Genomic DNA, 20,940 nt, shown 5'->3' with positions numbered 1-20,940 from the left:
ACTGCTGTGTTGTCCAGCACCAGACTAGATGAGATTTCAAAATGAAAGTCAGTACTCCTAAATTTGCATAGGATTCCTGCCTATGTACATGAAACCGTTTTCTTAACAAAGCTAGAACAATTTACTGATTTTCTTTTTTTCCCTTCCCTGTCCCTTCCTCTCCAGGGCAAAAGGAAATCTTTGTAAAAAGTGAACTGCTAGTAAATAAAGAGTTAAACTGAAGGCAGGCTCACTGGTTTGTTGAGATCTGTCAGAGTCTGAGTGGCTGGCTACATATCTGTCTCAGGAACAATAGCTACCTGTATTCTGCACGGGCTGCTGGGCAGGCACTAGCAGTCTGGAGAAGGTCTGCCTCTGTTAGAGGCTTTTTAGTGGGAATCCCTAATGACAGCCCTACTTCTCATTGGGAGGGGGAAAGAAATCTTGTCTACTCTGCTGATGAGGGACAGAGCTTTGATCATTTTCATTCAGCCTTGACTTGGCCTGAGGTTTAGGTTCCCAGTCCTGAAGTCAGCAGGCTCTCTTTTCTCACACGCACACACACTCGCACACCCACACACACCCCTTTGCTGGTCTGTGCGGGCAGATTAGTGTCACGGCTGTAACTGAGGCACAGAGCAATAAACATAGCAGAACCAATCTCCATGGTGGCAAGAGGGGGCACTGGAGGTGACAACAATGAAGAAGGATCTTTCTTCTGACAAGTTTTAGGTAAGAGAGACTATTTATACCCTCTGCCAAGTATTTTATAGCCTTCTAAATAAGTTAGAAATTGGTAGATTGCAAACATGCCTTGTTATAGAAATATCTCAGTTTACTGCCGTATCCAGGCTGTTACTAGCGTTTAATCTGTAATTGTCGTGCTTTGTGCTAAGAGAATGTTTGCAGACAGGCTTTTTTTTTGTGCAAGTGGTGGCTACTATAGTTATATACTTGAAAATATAAGATATTTGCATTTTTAAAATTTATTTTGGCTATGTTAAAATTATGCTTAGCTATCATAAACATCCGTATCTGATAAAATGTTGTATAGCTGATAGCCCACATGCAATATTAAAACAGTGCTCCCTCAACCCTAATTTGTAATTATTTTTACACCCTTAACTGCACTAGGGTCAGAGAGTTTTAAAAATTAATGAGGTTCCCTGCTGAGTTCACATAGTATAATCTACATGAGTTGTTGCTGCAGAGGGCTGAAATTATTCCTGCATGTTTTTAATTAGGTGTAGAATTTTTGTTTCGATATATTTCTGTCGAACACTCCTTTAAACATCAATTTATGCAACCTGCAGTAAGAAGGGAATGACAATCCAGTTTTAATAATGACAAGCTGAGCATGGGAAATACAGGGCATACAGTGGCAATACAACACAAACATTTGCTGGGTGTGTTTTTTGATTTCATGTCTTAGATCTGTGTTAGATTCCTGCAGCTGTGATCAGCTTCACCTATTTACAAATAACTACTGCTCGAGGGAGAGGAAAATGAGCAATACTTCGTGCTTTGTGTGAGATTGGAGTAATAGGTTACTGATGTGTTTGGAACATTAAAAAGAATTGTTTGAGTACTTGAAAAGATGTATAAAAGAGAAGAGGAACAGTGTGAAAAGAGGCAGTAAAAATGAAATAATGTACTATCCCTTTTCCTGGAAACGCGAGACAGATAGATAGTATGATCAGTGCTCCTGGAAAGTAGAATTTGCTCGATATCCTCAAATGGAAAGACTCAAAGGAAAGGGGGAGGGAGCTGTTTACTATGAAATTTCCATATTGAAATTGTCAAAGTTTCATACCGCAAGATTTAAAGTGTTGTTTATTATTTATTATAATCTACAGTGCATTATGTTTAAATGGCAAGCATTTTAAAGCTGAGTATAGTGTAATCAGTGCTAAAGACATGTCTTCCATTTGCAAGATCCACTCTGAGCTTCCTGTGATATATTGTTATGTAAATATGGTGCAGCAAGGGAAAGCAGCACTATGGAGATTCAATTTACTTTGAAAGTTCTTCATTATGGAAGGGATGAATGTTATTTATTGGATGTGAATCAAAGGCTAGAAATGACTTTTTCACTGTGAAGTCTATTGTGATGGGTGCAGCGTGATCTAATCTTTTTAATTTTGGCTTTCACACCAGTGGAGATGAAAAGAGATCTGAGCTCATTTATTGGTTGCTAAGTCTTACTGAAGGCCTAAGTACCATTCTTGGTTGCTATGGCCAATCTGACCTCAATCTATGCAGTTTTAGGGACTTAAGCAATCCCTTTTTTATTTAGGAGCATGTACCTTGATTTATGTCCAAAATTGTGCCTGAATGTCTTTGTCTACAAGTGATAAATGGTGGTGTACAATTCATCAGTTCTTACAAGTAAACACTGCTGTCCCACTAAAAATATGTTTTGTTCTGAGTTAATGGTATGGAACAAGCCAGTCTCCACAAATAGCTATCTTTTATTGTAGAGAGCCACTGAAAGTTGGAGCAAAGTGAAGGAAATTGGCATTCATCTTCTCTGCCATTAGCATTTCATTTGTGCTCTCTGGTGATGAGACTGCGTGTCCATGGACAATGAAACGCTAGCATTGTGTTTCCCCGCCTGAATATATAATTGATCAATTATGAATTTATTTACACTGAACAGATATTAAAAAGTCACGAATATGATTTCTTATGCTGTTTGCCTGCTACTTGGTTATTACTAACAGTAGAAGTATTTGCATTCAAATAAACTGTGTCTTAGCTGCAGGAAATTCTCAGTTTCCTAGGCAAGTTCCTTGTTTTCGAGTAATAGCAGATATATGAAACTTCCAGACATGTACTACTTGTGCGGTTCTGCGTGGTGCTTAGTCTTTCATCTATATTAGAACTTTTTTCAGTATAAGCTGTTCTAAGAGGTAATTGAGAATATAGAATGGTTTTTATAATACGAGTAATAATTTTTTTGCATGGAAATTGCTGGTAGCCATTCAAGATGCACACACACTGAACAAATGTGATATGGAATACACAGTAGTAAAAGCAAAATATTTTGCTGAGTTTTTGGTCATTCTTCTTCTTCTTATTATTATTTAGGTGTTTTTGTTAGGTTTTTTTTTAGATAGGGTAGTAATAAATACATAAAACTATATGAAGCTGGGTGTTAATATGGCTCCTGCAAAATTTGCTACAGTAGATTTACTAGTCCATAGAGGGAAAATCAGATCAATTGTTGATCTTAGTACTTACTATACTTAGACAGTATAATAAGTGTATTGTTTAAAAACCCAAAACTTTTTCTTTTTAAAAATGTAAGGAATAGCTGCATATAATAGAGTTCTGTATAGCTTTGGACAAAAATCCTTCTTCAGCTGTATGCCTTTTAAAACTAGTGTATTAGAAGAAAAAGTAGTATTTCCAGAAGCCTGATTTCTTTTCATAGCTTATTTTCGATATTAGGCTACAGTGAGGGTTAGTATTTTAACTGAGGCAATTTTTAGTCCTCCTGAGGTGGATTTTTAAAATTTGAATCTACAGTGGTAACAGATTTTCCTCCTATACTCAGTAGATGATAGTTGTTGAAATCAATTCTCAGAGATGGAATTTACAAGGGCTTCTGGAAATACTGAGCTGCTTTGCAGCATCAGATTGATAGCAGAATTTGCAGAGGTAGTTCCTTGGGGCTAGTTCACAATTGTGCTACTGCTTCAGGGCTTTTAAGAGTTATTAGCAGCTATTGCTAAAAATGGTCTGGGATGTTAGTTACAGAACTAACCTGGGTTGGTTGGTTTTTTTTTTGGTAAAGGTGCTTTGTGATAGTCCAGGGTTCACCTACTGTCTGCTTTATACAATAAGAAACTCTTAAATCAGTCCTGCACTTGGAAGTAGATTTATGAGATTTAATATAAGCACTACCAAACAAAAAGACCATGTTTTTAAAGAGAACTCTCTTAGAAAAAAAAACTAAAAATACTAATCAAGAGTAAGTTATTTTTACTATAATGTGATTTAAGTGTTTACTATTTGTTTCTACAAATGTAAGGAAAGAATAGCTAGTTCACTAATCTTAATGAAAATTTTTCATTTGATAGGACAGCGATTAAAGAAGCTTTGTTGAAGGGTTTATATCTTTTGTCTTTTGAACACCTGTGTTTAAGTTAACTGGTTTCTTACTGCAGAGGCAGAAATTGCTTTTGGAGTAAGGGTTTGTAGGATCAGGACGCACAGTATATCCTTACTCTTCTTGTTACAATTTGGTCATCTAAAATGCGAGTATGAAGTACTCTCTGCAAAGCTACAGAATTCTGCTTAAAAGAAGAGAATGCAGACATTCTTTGTGTTTCAGTAGATCATAATAAAAGAGTGTGGATTAACTGGCAAAATTGTCGTTACCACCTTGGTGGAGTACCTGAGAGGAAAAAATCATTACTATTTTTTGGGAGTTCCTTCAGCTTATAAAAAAAGTTTCCTTTACTGGCAGTACAGTTTTAATTTTTGTAGCAGACTTTCCATTTATGAAAATATATAAGTAAGATCCATCAAATTGCAATTCGTTGCAAGAAAACAGGAAAAAATTATAATCTTATTTTAATCAGTGGTCATCTGTGAATAAAATCATTATTTTTTCTTGTCAACAGCTGCCTTATTAGCTAATTCATAGTCCAGGTATTGAAATAAAGGTAAAAGAGTGAAAAACCCCTGTATTTTTGCTCTATTAAATGCATGATTTTGCATGTAATCTTGCCAGTAACATGTATATATTTTGGATATACTCACTGTGAACTGTTAACTAACAGTTTGCTTTGAAAGCAAAATAAAGGAATATGTCATAATATGTATAAATAAGTGCATAATCATAAATCTTGCTGGTTTCCTTTTCTCTCCCTCATGTTTTCCATGACATGTACACATATTCTCTCACATGTACCAAGAGTGAACAAGCTGTGACATGTAAAACCAGTTCCCCTGATTTTTTGAATTTTGGATGAAGCTGAAACTATACAAGAATAAATCTCTGAAAGGTACACCTAATTTTGGCTAAGGTTTTTTCTACGCCTACTAGGCTACAGTAGGTCATGCACTAGTAAAGTAATGCAAAGGAATTATAAACTAAATGTGTTGGGTTTTTTTTTTTCCTCTGACCTTTCTGGCAGCTTTGGCACAGTTCACATGTTGGGGACACCAAATGAGGTAGCTTCCAGATAACGTCTGTCTTACCCAGCCTGCTCTTGCCCCTGGCCATAAATACTGAGCACAGTATTGGGTTTGTTGGTAAAAGGCCTTGGCTCCTCTTCCCTTCAACTGGGACAACAGAGTCACCCACCTGAGGCTGGGGGCAATCCTCTTGCTCTCACACAAGCAAACACCACATATTTGTCTCTATCACAGTCAATGTTTGTTGTCACACATGCATTTGTATTCAGCTACTAATGCATTCTTACTCTTAATTTCCTGGTGTAATTTGCCATAGCTCAGTGTATGACTCTCCACAGTTCTTGCCTCTCTCTTGAGATATCTTATTGACTAAAGTCTTGTAGAGGATTCAGTGTCTGGGTGGCTCATGTTGTTATTTTGCCTACAGAGGAGGACTTTTAAATTTGATGATGAACAGCACAAACCCCTTCAACATCTTATGGTTGACCCAGGTATCATCAATGTGTCATCCCTCCTCTCCTTCTCATTGTGGGTATTGTCTGTATATCACTCTGCAGACCAAAGATGCTTGAGAGTAGTTTGTATTAAATAATCCATTACTCAGTAATGGTCTTCCTGTGCACTTAATGAGATAGGGGTCCTACCAAAAAGAGAAAAAAGACAGTTGTGTAATTAAACATGGATAATGAGGCCCAGTTCTGATTTCATCATCAACCTTAATTTTGGTTCCTCTCTTATTGTTTATTTGATAATTCTCTACCCTCTATCATAATCTTAATATTAATTTCTGTGTGTTTATATAGAGAGAATATGTGTGTGGTTAGCTTAAAGTTTGTGAGAATTGTGGCTTTGAATAGCATCCATTTTGTTGAAATGAGCTGGCAACCAAAATATACCCACAAGGTTGTCTGAATATTATTTCCCACATTGTTTTGTTTGCTGTAAATCAATACATTCTACCAGAGCTTGGCTAAGCAAGAACACTTCGTTTTTTCTCTCTCTGTCAATTTCATCATCTTCAATCATCTTGATCATACTGTTGACCAATTATATCAAATATTTTCATGCTCCAAGTACAGGGTGACACATTGTTCTCTCTTCAGAATGCAAGGAAGAAGTAGTTACCATCTCTTTGGCTGGAGATATTTTGGGCCACTTGCTCTGTAATTTGAATCTACTTGAAGTGCAGGCCAAGCTGTCCTCCACTAAACTAAATACTGCTGTGATGTGAAGCGCCTGAGGAAGGGTCACCTGGTTAGCAGCACTATGATTGTGTGCATGAAGGAGTGAGCAGGAGCCTTTCATTGCAGCAGCTTTGCTGACCTGGGCCAGCAGTACCACAGAAACTGCTGGTCCTGTCTCCTCTTTGTTGTAGAAAGAGCTTGTAAAGCTTTGCTGATCAACTGAAAACTGATCTTCCTTTTCTTTCCCTTGTAGGGTTAGTTTTCAGATGGATCAATCACCTGATCCAGCTGACTGCATGGCTGCTCACATCCTGGTGTCTGCATTGGAGAGGCAGCTCTAGCAGGGTACGAGGCTGGAGAGTGCAGCTCAGCCCTTTGGGCTGCGTCCATCCTGGGCCCTCAGCAGGAGCTAAAGCAGTGTTTGTGGACAGGCAGCTCTGTTACACTCCCTTGCCCTTCTTGCTCCTGCACTTTTTGGAGCAAAGGCCATCTGCCTTGGTGATTTTGAGTGTCAAATAATGTTGTGATTAGGATGCTTCTCTCCACTTGCATCATGAAAGGGATCTGATCCGGTGTTTCTTGCTCTACACTGTTAATGTCATTTCTTGCAAAAACAGCATTTGGAACAGTCTGTAGGTCAATCTGCTAGACAAAGATATTATTCCCTTAAACCTGAATGAGAATGTAGACCCCCTTGAATTCTAGTTTCAATTCTCAATGCTCTAAATGTGCCATGCTGTGATTAAATTGCAGGTGCACTACTAAAATTGATAGGTTAAATTTTCCAGAGGTGTCTCTTACCTCTGTGGGTTTTTTTTTCTAGTCTGTCAAGGTATTTCCTTTAGCTTCTTCTGCTTTTGTTCAGTCTACTGTTATTGATTGCATGGGTTCCAGCCCTCTGCTTTAAAGAGGTAGAAGTTTGCTCTTTCATTTTGTGCTAGTAAATCCTCAAGCACTTCTACAAAATCATCTTTATCTTCAATAACAGCTGTCATTTTCCTCTGGGCCTGTGGCATCAGAAAATGGTGGCAGTGTAGTCCTTGCTGATGGCATTGACTTGAATGAAGAAATTAATTTTTGTAGTGTTATTCTCAGCTTTCAACATTAAATTTTTCAATTTTGCTGAGCAATTATACTATCTGGGCAGCAACATGATCTCTACAAATAACTCGTGTAGCTATATTATGTTTATTACTGTTTAATATCTTCTTCTTAAAAATTTGCATTCCTGTTGTTGTGGCAGGGCCTTTGCATCTAAGAATGGAGAATGAAGGCATCCAAGACCTTCACTTGGCCCTCAGCTGGAAATCATAGCTTTGAAAAATGATCTCATTGTTGGAAACTGAACCAGCCTTCATTTTGCTGTTTAACATTTGGTTTCCGTCACTGAGGAAGTATGGTAAATTGAAAGAGAGTGAGTGTGATGGGGGCACTGTAAGATTCTCTGTCAAATTAAACTACGAGCTTGGCGTGTCTTGGCAGGGTTGTTGCATTGACACAGATGGCAACTGTATTGTCCCATACCAGGAATGCTGATTTGAGCAGACTGCTCTTCTTTCTATGATGAGAACACAAATTCACACCTAACATTCAGTGAAGTGAAACAGACACCAAAAAAAAAAAAGCATAATACTGAGTATTATTTCCCCATAAATTACACCTTTGAAAATTTTTATTAGAAAACAAACTATTTGCTAGTATGTTGAAGTGCATGGTTTTAGAAAATTTCTTTCTGGAAGCAGGAGCTACTAAATGGTTTGGACAAAAAATTTTGCCAATGTGATTAAATGTGTACTGATGTCACAGAAAATAACCATCATCTCGACAATAACTTGTGGTCACTGCTATCTGCATTCAGCACATTGGTTCAAAACTGTTATTGCACAAATCTGACATTTCTTCTTTCTGTTCACCACCTTCCATGTCCATGAAATGGACTTAAAAGCTAGTATTTGTCCTTACACATTCTTTATATTTAGAAATTCTTCACAACTCTAGATACAATAAAAACCAATATGCAGATACATTCTTTGCACAGCAACACGCATCTGGATTGTCAATTTGCTTTAGCATTTGGTTGAAAACAATAGACAAGGAATATCTACTACTTACTCTTTGTGTGTATGTATTATTGTGCAACCTCTAGACTTACCCACACCCACCAAAGCTCCAAATCTGTTCTGTAACCCATGGTTTGATTTTTCAGTAAGTACGTATTTCATATAGAGGTTGAGGCTTTAATACATTGGAAAAACAAAATAAAAAATCAGTTCTGTTTCTTGTAGATTGTTCAGAGTTCTGGCACACTGTGCACATATCTCTTGAACAGAAACTGTCTGCAGGGCCTAATAGCTACAAAGAGAAGAAGCTGTGTTCATATACTGTTGAAGTAGTTCTGAAACATGGGAGGATAGCCCCTCCTTTCTCGGGTTTTTCACAGGATACATTTTGTCACCCCTTACACGGTGCTGAGTGTTTCCATAGTCTCCCTTGTTGTTAGCAAGTTGCTAGACATTGTTATTGTGTTTTTGTTTCCGTAACCCACTTCTTCCTGTTTGTGTGCCCGAGAGCAGAGATTTTTTATTTTAAGAACAATTTACTCAAATGAAATGAGATTAACTGGGGCTGGCAGGGGAAACCATTCTGAGGGACTGTCTCCCTGAACATGCCCTCTCCTTCTGATGAGAGCAATTCCCCATCTTGGAGTTTTTAGTAGTCCCCTTGGGCAGTCTGTAGAGAGTAGTAACTTCTTTTGCATTTGACTACTCAGTTTTGGCCACCTGGTGCCTCATAGCTGTCATCTCAAAATGTCACTTTTTTAGTATATTCCAGTTGGGATAATAGCAATGGAAAAGTTGAAGCAGGTAAAAGAAAAAGTTCATAAACTAAAACCCACAAAGTCTGGAAAATAAGTGAAAGGGAGGGATACTGAGCTACGTAATCCCAATCATCATGTATTCTTCTGTGCAAGGGTGATGGAGAAAAGGGAAGCAGCTAGGATTGGGATGAGCCTTCTGCCTCAGTCTGTGCAATGGGTTAGAGGTGACTTCTCTGTTTTGTACGCAAAGTCTCTGTGTGACGGGGCCAGCAGCGTGAACCTCAGCTCTGGAGGGGTGCTGCCTTTATCCTCCCCCAGCTTGCCCAGCCAGGCTTGGCACCAGCCAAATCTGAAACTTCAGGTTAGTGAGGCAGGAGATGCTGCTGCAAGGTTTCTATGGAGACAGAAGTGGAAGATGAGAGACAGCTAATAAGAGCGCAACTCAGCCAGCTCCTGGATAGTGATTTGAAAATAAGGACTTTTAAAAATAACCCTTTACCTTATTTTCCCCCACCTAATCTTTGTGTCTGAAGAAAGAAATCAGAAAGGCAGTGGGTTGCCGGCAGCAGTGAATGAGAGCTCTCACTCACCACTTTCATCTGTTGGCTGTCATGCAAGACCTGTAAGTAGCAGTTTACTAAAACTGGCTGCAGGCTTACAAAGTGCGTAGTAATTGTAATTTCGGACTAGAAGAAAACGTGAAATGCATTTTAAAGGTATTTTTCCACTCTTGTTTACGTCCTTTTGAATGCAGTAACTTCAAGGATGGCACAAAGGCTCTTTCTAAGCCGTGAACTTGCACCAGATATTAGCTGTGGCAAAATGCATGTGTATTTTACTGCATTCAAAATACTTTTCGGTGTGTTGTACTCATATTGCAAACAAGATCTAGGTTCTTACTCCCTTTAATCTGTTTTGTTTCTCTTTATCCTTCACAGCATTGTCCCTACACTAACTTCTAATGTAGACATTAGAATATTTCAAGAAAAAATTTATAAAGTTTTTTCCAAGAAAGATCTAGAAGAAGGTCATCATGTATCAGTGAAAAGGGGAATTCTTTGCCAAGTCCCTGTTTTACTTCCTTTTTTTTGTTTTTTTTTTGCTTTCTCCTGAAAGGGTTTAGGAGGTAGGAAATTATGATTGTATCAATTTCTTACATAAAATTTAAAACTTGAACAACAGGCTGTAATTGGAATTAAGGGTGAATTTAGTGCTTTCAGTCTCATGCTGGATTGATTTTTGCTGCTATTATGTTAATGTGATGCTTGGATGCTTGTATTAACCTTTAGATTAGAGAAGCTAGATGAGATTGTGACTCAGCTTCTTAATCAATTTTTAAAAATCTATCAAGAAATTAAAAATAAAGAAAAAATAGTACACTCAAGAGAAGTGGGAACTCCACAACTTAATATAATATGCCAGTCCCTATCCATGCTGATGCTAAACCAGAATGAGAAAACCAGCTAGTTGATACCCTTTTGCATCTGTGTGCCTCTTCTCAGACTGAGGTGTCCTGTTCTATCCCTCTGACCAATGCCTTAGGAATCCAGGGAAACCTGGGGCAGAGGTAGTGTGGTCTCCGCCTTCTCTGTCCTGTCACGTGTGCAGGAATATTTCTATTTTTCATATTGCACTCAGAGTCTTTATTTTCTCCCCAAAGCCACTTGTGTATCTGATGGGAATGTCTATGAACATGTGGTTGTGTCATGCTGCTGAGAAAACTCCCCAGAGAAACAAAGTGGTGGCAAAGATCAGAAATCAGCTGTTTGTGGGAACTGGGAGCACTGTTGGTTGATTTAGGTAAAGTTCAATTGGAATAAACTCCTGCGCTTCATACCTCAGCTGAGAGGCACTTCTGAAATTTTAGAGAAAAAAATCTCTTTGTGTGGACAAGTGGGAGCAGAGAACAGTGTCTGATTAAGTTGAATGAGAAAAGTTATTTTGTTGGAAAAGGGCATAAGGAGGGCATTTGAACTCTGTGCATTTAGCAAAAATTTTTCTAAAGTGTCGTACAAAAATTCAATAACCTTTAGAAAAAGTTACCAAAACTGAAGCACCATTATAGTGTAAACCAAAGAAATTTAATTTACTTCTAAATTCAAATTGTTGGAAGTTGTTTAGGTTTCCATTACACAGACATCTCTTTTTTCTCAGTCGTGTTTTGGAAGCAGAGAGAGGAAAAGGAGTAGGGCGTTGAGGAAGGAGTAGCTAAGGCTTATTTTAATTAATAGTGATTTAAGTATGAGCAATTTCCAGCATCTTAGTATTTCTTACAGAAAAGAAGAAAATGGTTACTATCTACCAGGAGTTTTATTTTTCCCTTTGATGTACTCTGCATTCCTCCTGTTGATCATAATATACTTAACAGTTGTGCTTGCAGACTTGAAAGTGTAACACATGCTGATTTGTCCTCCCAGAGGCATGCTAGATTTGACATGCAATACACAATTTGACTTTTTCAAATACTGTATTTGTCACTGTTGAAAAGCTTCTAAGACTATAAACATCATTAGTTCATAAAAAACAACAACAACCAAACCAACCACAAAACACATCAATTGCTATAGCTTGCTGTGTTTGTACATATATACAGGTATGTGTTTAGAATACTCATAAAAATATTGAATGTTGCAATGGTGTAGGTACCATAATATGTAAAACCAATTTTCAGTAGATTTTTACTGCTGTAAAATAATCCCTCTGGTCCTAAAATTTGTCTTCCACAGCGCCATGCTGGTAAGAACTTGCTATTTTGAGTATCTCTTAGATGTCAGAAAAAAAGTAGGGTTATACTGCTGTCAGTACAGAAAGCAGGGCACTTTCCAGGGACAGTCCATGAAATTTAAGTCAGGTAAGTGTGGAAGGTCCCCTGGGAAGGTGATCTAGGTGCTTAAATACTTCCTAATTTTTATAGCACATTCTGGACTTTCCTGGATTTCCTTTTAAATCTTGCGCCAAGCAACAGCAGTGGAAATGCTGCCAGAAGGATTGGTAGACATACCTATCCATTCATGGAAATAATTGAGACTGTATGAAAGTAGTGAGGGTAGCACCCAGCACCACAACCTGGGAACATAATTAATTAAAGTATTATTTTTTCTTTTATTTTCTTAACTAGCCCTGCTGGCACAATTTAAGCTTAAATTTAATATATTTAATGATGTTTAATACTTTTTAGACTAGTCCAGCTGGCATGAGTCACGCTAAGGGAAAAAAAGATAACATTTTTGATATCATTCGCTTAGATACTCATGTGATAGGTCCTAACACATGTGTGTAGGAATGGAACAGTGTTAACTTACAGTAGGACTACTGCAGGGCACCTTCAGGGTGTGGGGAGAAAATGTTAACATTTTCTCTGTATGTTTCTTTTGGAAGAGACATTTAGGAAGCAATTTTGCAGCCTTGGTTCTGCTTCTGTGTAAGTTTTTTTTTTTAATCCACCCTCATGAGTTTTTCTTCTGTTGCTTTACCAATTTCATTGTTCTGGAATGTTGCACTCACGTGAGATAGTGCCCTTGGAGGGAGAGAGTCAGAGAGAGAGGAGGGGGCCTTGAAGCAACTTGAGCTAATCTGATTCCTCCCTCAAATTATCCATGTTCCACAGGACTGTGTGCCTGGTGAGTATATGATAGCCATCCATCAGTATTTGCAACTCTGTAGAGATTGTTTCAGGCTGAGGTCAGATTTGCACAGCTTTTGTTAGAAGAGACGCACAGAAGCATGTTGGAAAATATATTTAATTTGTTTTCCCCCTCCATGTGGAATTATCTCTTTAAATGTTTTTTTTTTTTTTTTCTTATCTTTAGTTAAACTAAGAGATGGTCCTCTCTGTCAATGCAATTTACATTTCTGAGAATGTTTAAAGACAAATCTCACTGACTGATGGTGTTTTCTACTGTTCAATCTTATTTTTTCCCTTCTTTATGCCATCTCATTATAACTATCATATCTTCCACGTCACACTAAGTGATTTAATGAATCTAGTGAAATACAGACAAATGTGTTCCCTTGGCCATTGGTTCAGTTATCATCAGTTCTCTCTAATTGGAAGAAATTATGTCTTATTTTTAAACTTTATCATTCTCCATCAATTTCCTTTCCCTCCATTTTAGTCTTTTTGGTAGGGCTCAAGGCAAATGTGCTGTACCTCAGAGGAGTTTTTTTTACCTCTTCTGAGAGGTCCCTGAGCCTTCAGCTTTCTTGAGATTGTGTATAAAGTGGCAGTTTTGGCCAGGTTGAACATTTGTTAAGATAAAGGAATCAGCTAGCAGGTCAGAGGGCTTTCCTGTGTGGTGACTTTAATGCTCACAAATACTATGGTTCATTTAAATAGAGTCATAACTAGATATAGGTGTCAGCTCAGGAAAGTAAGACTTGTGGACCAAAATAACATACCAGGGCTGACTGCTAGAGCAGTCATAAGCCTCCTGACAGGAGCGTGCTGGAAGGAGAGAGTTTTTTAGAAGAGGAATTTACTGCTGTGTTCACAGGGTGAACGGGTTGAAACAAGAATTTGGGGGGAAAAAGAAGTCTCCCTGTCCTATGTTACAATTAGTTCAGATTTGGCTCTCCTTACACCAGAACATGTGAGGAGAAGGTGACCAGAGAAGAGCCAGATAATGTTTCTTCTGCTGCCCAGGAAGAACAAGTTTTAAAACCCTTCCTGTCAATGTGAAGCGGAGTTGTGGAACTCAGTGCAAAAAGAAATTAAGGAGGACAAAGCTGTAAGTTAAAAATGGAATTAGTGAGGTTCTTGGAGGGTAGACATCACGGTGGCTATAAAATGTAGCTGTCATGAAGCTGCTCATTCAAGTTAAGTTTAAATCTCCAATTTAACCAGAAAGTGGGAGGAGCATGTCTCTAGTTTTATAATCATCCTTAACTGCCTAGTCTGAGACATGGTCAAGGACAAGCATACACAGTACTGGCAAAGCTATTCTTGCAGGGGGCTTGGATTTTTCTTCTCCAGAAATGAGATGTTTATTTCTGTGTAGAGTTCTGTATTTCTTAAAGGTTGCACTGAAAATAAATTCTCAAATGATAGTATTCGGCCTTTTCCTCTGATTTGCATAAGGAGGAAATGCACAGGTGTTCATCAGGAACCTGTAGTGATCAGGCAAGTTGGATCTGTTACCAGAGTCTTCTGCTCTTCATGCAGCTCTAAGTCTCATGTAGGGATTCAGTTACATTGTTATCATCGCACCCTGTGCTTACAGAATGAATCCAACTGGGGTATTACTTTCGTACCTCTAGAAACTGCTTCTTGTGATTTCCTCTCTTGCTTTTGAGATGGTTTGTATTCTTTAAAGTTATACTAGGAGCAGCTTAATTTTTTGTCAGACTAGCTAGATTTTTACGTCACACTTGTAATTTTGTGTCAGACAAGATAGATTTGTTAGATTCTGACTCTCTTTCTCTCCCTGATAAGGATGATTTTTTTTTCTTTTTAATTTTGTACTGGGAAAGAAAGAGGGCTTTGGTTGAATCCAATCTATTTGAAGTTTGATTTTCTATTAAAAGGGAGGAAAAAATACCAGAAATCACTTCTTAGACTAATTTTTTTTTCTGTAGCTTCTTGATAGATGGGAATCTTGAACATTTTTGGAGTCAGCTCATTAAAGCACGTTTGAGGCTTAAATTTCAGGATTATGCTAGTATGCTAATTATTTCTGAAAAATGTGTCTGGCACATAGTGAATTATGCTGTTGAGTTCTTCAATCTTAAAACAAATATCTACAAGTGCATCTTGGTCCATTTCCCAGTGTTCTTTCACTGTTCTTTTCTCTGTTCCTGGAAGAAGTAAGACTGGGAAGCTGGTGGGGATGAAGTGAGTGGGAGAGACATTAACAATACTGAAGGCTGATAACTATTTTAGATTTTTAAAATCCCTACTTGGACTTCGAAGTTCAGTATATTTAGTAAAGAAAAAAAAATGGTAATTTAATTAGCATTTTCATTTATGGTTAATTCTGTTTCAAGTTGACCCTTCCCAAGACTAGTTTTAATACTGGTGTTATCTGTTCCAAGAAAATAGAAAGCAAAAAATGCCTTTCAGTTGGGGGTTGGGAATTTACTTAAACATGAATCCCTGAGGAGAATCACTTGAGTTTTCTTTAGCTCTACCTTAATTGTGTTGAAAAATTTCAGGAGATAGTTATATGAAATATTCTCCATCATTTAGAAATTTATGGAATATTATTTTAAAGATAGTACATTTATTTGAGTTACTAGTTCACGATTTTGAATTGTGCAAAAATTAGCCCATATATGTTGGGATGGATGTTAATTCTCTTGGTAACTGACTAAATTATACTGAAACATATATATATATATATGTGTGTGTGTGTGTGTATATATATGTATGTATATATATATATGTAATTAGTACTGCATCTATACACTATAACAACATTTTGGTGGAATTATACCACTTAGATGTATACCTCTTAGATGCCTTGAACCCGAGTTCCTGGAAAATGTTTTCTGGTTATGTTAAACAGTATAGCGATATAGATTGTTAAAGCCCAGGGAAACATGTCTTTTTGTCTTTATTGCAAATCTTGTTGGCATGCAAGTGCATACGATGGCATGTGCATCCTTTGTTTTCCAGAATTCCAAAATCCAAGGAACACTCTTACAAAATTTTGCTATTCTAATCCACATTTTATATCTGTTTGCACAGCAATATTTAAATGACTGAAGCCTACAGATTCATAAGTTGTAAGTTTATATTTCATATTTGGTTCCTGAAAATGCCTCCTTTTTCTGGAAGAAGATCTGAGAGGATGCACATTGGTCAGAAATAGCCTCAAGTTCCCAAGCACCAAAGATCTCAGTATTTCATAGCTCTTCCCAGCTCGATTTCAACCTAATTTGGCACATAAATTGTAGTTGACCTCAGACAGAATAATTCAGATGTTTGAACCTCTTAGATGTGTAGCCAAAAGCGAATTGTCTGTTTGCATGTATTTTTAAACATCTGCAAGCTGAGCCGAGAAGCAGAATGCAAATTCTAGGACTTGAAGATACCTGTGAGGTTATGAAAATCCCTTTGGGACTGCAGGGAATCCTGGCGCCTATGAACACTTTTTTATTTCTAGACATGGTGTATTTAGAAATTTAGTATTTGCTTTAATTTCTGGTAACAGAAGTACAAATGACAATAGAAGCAGCTCATCAATAATTTAATAGTAAATGTACGGTCTGAGATAACAACTTTTGTTGAACCTTTTAATGCATATTCCATGAGGACTGAAGGAATTGTTTCCTGCAGTTTGTATTTCTGCTTTATTGGGATAGAAGAGCAATTTTTTGTTCATGCATGACAAAAAAGTTGTAGCAAATTAACACTAGCAGAATTGGTTCTTTCAATAGCTTTCTTTTAGTCAAGTAGATACCAGTATATAGACAAATGATATTTTCAATAGATTGCAGAGGAATTCCCATGGCTCTTAGCTAGGAATAAGAAACAGCTAACTTCTCAGCTCATGATAAGTGGGGTTTAGGTGGGGAGCTTCGAGCTCTTGGAAAATCTGACTAATATAAATATGTGGTGATTATTTCACGTAATTAAATGTTGCGTATATCTCTATAAATTCCCTATTTTCATGATACAGTAATTTTTCCTTGAGATATTTCATTCTCTGACTGTGTTTTTTTTAAAGTAGTGGGGCAAGCCTAAGTTTCAGCAGGATGTGCTACTTGCAAAAATTGACCTTTGAATTGTGTCTAAATACTGATTTTCAAAATGCTTTTATTATCTGAAACCAGGGGTTTGATTCCAAGATGGGATTGTTTGGTTCTTCACCATTATAAAGCCTATAAAATGAGCTCTGATGAGATTTTTTCTGTGGATGTTGTTCTTACAAGCACCTATAATACAGGATTCTCTTGACTACAAAAGACATGACTCTTTTTATAACTGCAAGCTCTTTTGGCCAAACTTCTGTCTAGTCATAAGTCCATAACCCTCTTCTACCAGCCATCCTGAACAAAGTTGCATGTCTGTGGTTGGTGAAAAGACTTGTCTATGCACTGATTTATAAGATCCTCTCAAATCTTTGGAAAGTTTCAATATGTTTTCAGAAACATTGCAAGTGTTGATTCAAGCTGTAAGAAAATGGGTGTGTGGCACCATGTTTTAGATGACTTCGCATGATGTGCTATTACCCAACAACACAAATTCAGTAGGTTCAGAACGTGCCTTGGCCTTCTTTAGTTTGTCTATAGAGTTGTTAGTTCTGAAAGATGTTGTGTTCTGAAACTGAAGGCAATAAGTTACATGGGCCCCCACAAGCTTGTGAGTTCATTTGGCATCCCCATACAGAATCTGCTGCCAGGATGCATCCACAGATGAGACCAAACATGCTGTCATCTCTCCACAGAGATCCCTTTTCTTCTGAAGATCTTGTTTTAAAAAATAGGCATATATTCTGGTCCAGGATAACAAGTTTTTTGGTTTGAGTTTTAGCAGTAGAAGCAGTAGAAATTGCCATATGTGTTTCCTATGACATTGGGGTCATGTTTGCCTCTTCATCTTCAGTAATGAGGTGTGCAGGAGCTGCTTCTCTGAATAGTCCCCTCTCTGATCTTACTGGACTAGAAAATAACTAACATCCTGCCAGGGATAACTGAGTGTGGTATCTTTTGCAGCCACTGAAGGTAAGGAGCTGTGGTTATGATCTTTTTCCCCATCTGTGTCATGGAAATTAGCTGTTGTTTCCTCCCATGGGCCTCAGCAAAATGTTGGCCTTGAGCTTTGGAAACTTGAGGTGGAGAAAAAGGAACGAAATAACTGAGCTCCATTCCATAAAGCAAAATACCCAGGAACAAGATCCAGATGGGAATTCAAGAGTATTTTTGAGCACTAGGTCATCATATTTAGGAGCAATGATTTAGTATATCAGCAGCCAGGAGTAGGAAGGGGCCTTAGCTGGTGTAATTTCAGTTGAGGATAATAGACTATTGTAGCTTTCTGACTATATACATTAAAACAGGTTGGCATACCAATACCTGATGCAGAAGAAATGTGTTAGAACTGCACCTTTAAATACCTTTCAACTTAAATAGGAATCTTTTCAAATCCAGGTTTGAAAGGCACCAGTGACTCACAGGGATGTATATTGTCTGGGAAAATGAAGCTCCTCTGAGACTGGCAGTTTTGGGATGTTGAGCTCAGAAACAGCTGCCTGAGCAGTGTTCCAGGAGAGTGTAAACAGGGAGGGAGATCTGCTATAGCCTATTTGAAGAAGACAATAGTGTGATGTGGTTTGCTGGGGTTTTCTTCCCTCATAACTGTGATGCTTTTGATTAATTAAAGTTTTTGACAATGTCTGATCATGAGGTAAACTGAAGTGTAGAGCCTGTTAGAGAACTAGTTCAGCTATGAAATGAAGGTTAATTTATTATGAGTTCAAATGGAAATTATGTTTTTGGGGAAACAACTTGGGGATCTATCAAGTCAAGCTTTTATGTGAGCCTAAGTGTATTTGACAGGTTAGCTTGTGGGTTTATTTCTGTCATGTCTTAAGACAGAAAGCAACATGTCTTTGTCACAAAGCAACTCCAGTTGTATAATTTCAAATGAGGCTATCACCTGTATTGTGGAAAACACACTTTTTACTTTCTGTTTCCCAGGACTTGCTGACAGAGCAGCAAATTTACCACAAATCACCTTTGTCTCACCTTGCACTTTCCCTCCACAGATGCAGGGGTCTTGCTGAGCCATTGCCAACCCTCGGCAGCGAGGCTGTGCCAAGCAGAAGGATTGCAGTGAGCCTCGTTCCATGTCCTGGGGGAGCCAAATCCCAAGTGTGGCAAAACCCTCTGGGGGGGGTAACACAGGTGCGTGAGAAATGCTGGGACCATGGCTCCATATTGATTTTATATTAATGTTTGACATGTAGAGTGGGAGTAATATTCCAGTGGCAATTCTCTCAAGACGTGCACCACTATACAAAATAAATGTCAGTGCTTGCCCTCCATGAATGCAGCCTTCTGATTCACACAGATAATTTGAAGATTTTGAAATTTAGGTTGTCCACTCCTCTTTCTTGGCAGCGAAAAATTAATTAGTGTGTCCTGAAATCATTGTTAAGAAAGCAACATCAGGAATTTTTCTGCTCCTTTTGCTCTTCTTTGGAGACTTTGAGCAACAGTAAATGTTCAGGCTCACCAGCAAAGATAAATGCTGAGGTCTGATCCATCCTGCTTTTCTCCTGCTCTCTGCTGCACCTTCCCATATCTCCCTCAGCCTTTCTGATGAGTTCATAGTAAAAGTCGCATTTCAGATAGTCAGTACCAGAGAGCACAGAGAGAGAACACTGATTGTAAGCATAAATATATTCTGATAAATCACAAGTCTGTGATTGGTAAAAGCCAAATTTTGATAAAAAATGAGTCAAATTCAGATAAAACATAAGCCAGGCCTCATAAGCAATTCTGATATTTTTCTTGAATATGCTAATTTCTAAGCTATTACAATTATGTTCAGGTGCAATGTGAAGCTTTTGCAATTTTATTGCCAGTGAAAAGTGCACACTTCATAGCTGGAGACTGAAATCCACTATTCCTTTAGTCAAAAAATGTGCACAAAAAAGGGAAAAAAAAATTTCCCCGCTCTATACTGTCAGAGTATAGAGGCTGATGGTGTGGGAACACCCTGAAATTTGCACAGAAAGGTTGTGTTCTCCTCTGCTGAGAATGACATCTGTAAACATCATGGTGGAGAACACTATCCATTGATACATGGAGAGAAATGTCTAATTAACTTACTTCATTGCCTGAGAAATAATTTGAATAATGTGAAATAATTTGATTGTCTCTATTCTGAACCTGAAGGCAAGACTGAGAAAGTCCAGGGTGTGAGTTTTCCATGGTGACTGAAATCAACCAGACTGGTGGGACTTGTATGCCTTGTGCACGTTGCTGGTACCTTCTGGGATGAGGACTTGATTCTCACTGCAAATTTTCTGAAGCTGTCTGTTCCTTTCTGTGGTCTTTAATTTCCTATAGACAGGGAAAAAATTAAAATGAGTAAATTATCATGTCAGGCTTTAGGAAAGGAAACATACTATTTTCATTAAACCAAATATATTCTTAGAAGTAATTACATTCCTTTGGTTGGAGAAAGTATGGTATCCTCACTTCCAGTTTCCCCTGTGACTTAAGAAAACAAACAGAAAAACCTCCATGGTGAGCTAGGATGTTTGCCTATTTTAACATTAAAGGAGTTACTTAGTCCAGTCACTTTAAAGTAGTAAGAAACCATAGATACTGTTTTAGCTGCTCAAAAAAATTTAATTCTTTTTAGGAAAAACAGAAACACTGATTTCTTCACTTAAGCTTAAAAAGGAGTTACCAGGTGGTCTCTTTCCCAAGGTTTGGGCAGATAATACATTCAAGGCTTACAGAATAAAGAAGCATAAGCCTCAAGCAACTCTTCTCCCCATATTCTTTTGAATTACTGTACCGTTATTTATGTAAGGGGCTTCTGTTTCTCCCTTAATGACTACCTAATTTTCTTGCTGTGTTTCCTCTCACAGGATCACAGGATGACTACACAGTTACTTCAGTGATATCAGTACTAGAATAGATAATCTTAGATTTCTAGACTGAAATATCTTCACAGAACATGAAAAAAGGGAAAAAAATAATACGTTTTTCATGCTTGAACAAATATAACAGTGATGAGAAACTAGGTTGTTAAGATTAGGCAGTGGAGAGGTAATGCTTGAAACTGATAGCTTTCCATATCTTAGTTTTAAAATGATACCACAATGCATTTCACAAAAATACTGAATAAAAATA

General features: G+C 37.7%; 1 long non-coding RNA gene across 15 annotated transcripts in view; it reads left to right on the top strand.

Annotated features, from left to right (window-relative positions):
* The window catches only part of LOC116443316, a 114,467-nt gene that overhangs the window by 41,601 nt on the left and 51,926 nt on the right, over window positions 1-20,940 (top strand). For all 15 annotated transcript variants that reach the window (XR_004239815.1, XR_004239818.1, XR_004239816.1 and 12 more), the window contains one exon: window positions 18,837-18,975. This is a non-coding gene — a long non-coding RNA (uncharacterized LOC116443316). The remainder of the gene's footprint in view (window positions 1-18,836; window positions 18,976-20,940) is intronic.

This window comes from Corvus moneduloides, chromosome 4 (assembly GCF_009650955.1).
Source record: "Corvus moneduloides isolate bCorMon1 chromosome 4, bCorMon1.pri, whole genome shotgun sequence".
NCBI classification, from domain to species: domain Eukaryota; kingdom Metazoa; phylum Chordata; class Aves; order Passeriformes; family Corvidae; genus Corvus; species Corvus moneduloides.
Note: the sequence above shows the minus strand (reverse complement) of the source record. Positions and strands in the feature narration are given on the sequence as shown.